The following is a 351-nucleotide window of genomic DNA, read 5'->3' as shown; positions in this document are numbered from 1 at the left end:
CACGGAAATATAGAAATCGCTAGTTGAGCTTGGATGCACTAGTGTTGGGGCCGGACTTTCCACTTACCTCTCACAACACTTCAGGCACGCATCGGGGCTAGGCCTTTAGGAGTGCGGTGTACCTGCAGGCAGGATGTGGGAGGACAGTCCATAAGCTCAACTCTGGAAGTGTGTTGCTTTGCAGGCAGATGTCTGCAGACACTTTGATGGGGCTAGGACCGAGCTACACTCTCATTGACAAGGACGTTGCAATGTCTGCATTGAGATCAGATCACTTGAGGAGAGTCCTGTCACTTCCACATGTCTTTAACACAACATCTTCCGGCACCTAACATAAGGATGCTGGGACCT

This window comes from Vulpes lagopus, chromosome 21, assembly GCF_018345385.1.
Source record: "Vulpes lagopus strain Blue_001 chromosome 21, ASM1834538v1, whole genome shotgun sequence".
NCBI classification, from domain to species: domain Eukaryota; kingdom Metazoa; phylum Chordata; class Mammalia; order Carnivora; family Canidae; genus Vulpes; species Vulpes lagopus.
Note: the sequence above shows the minus strand (reverse complement) of the source record.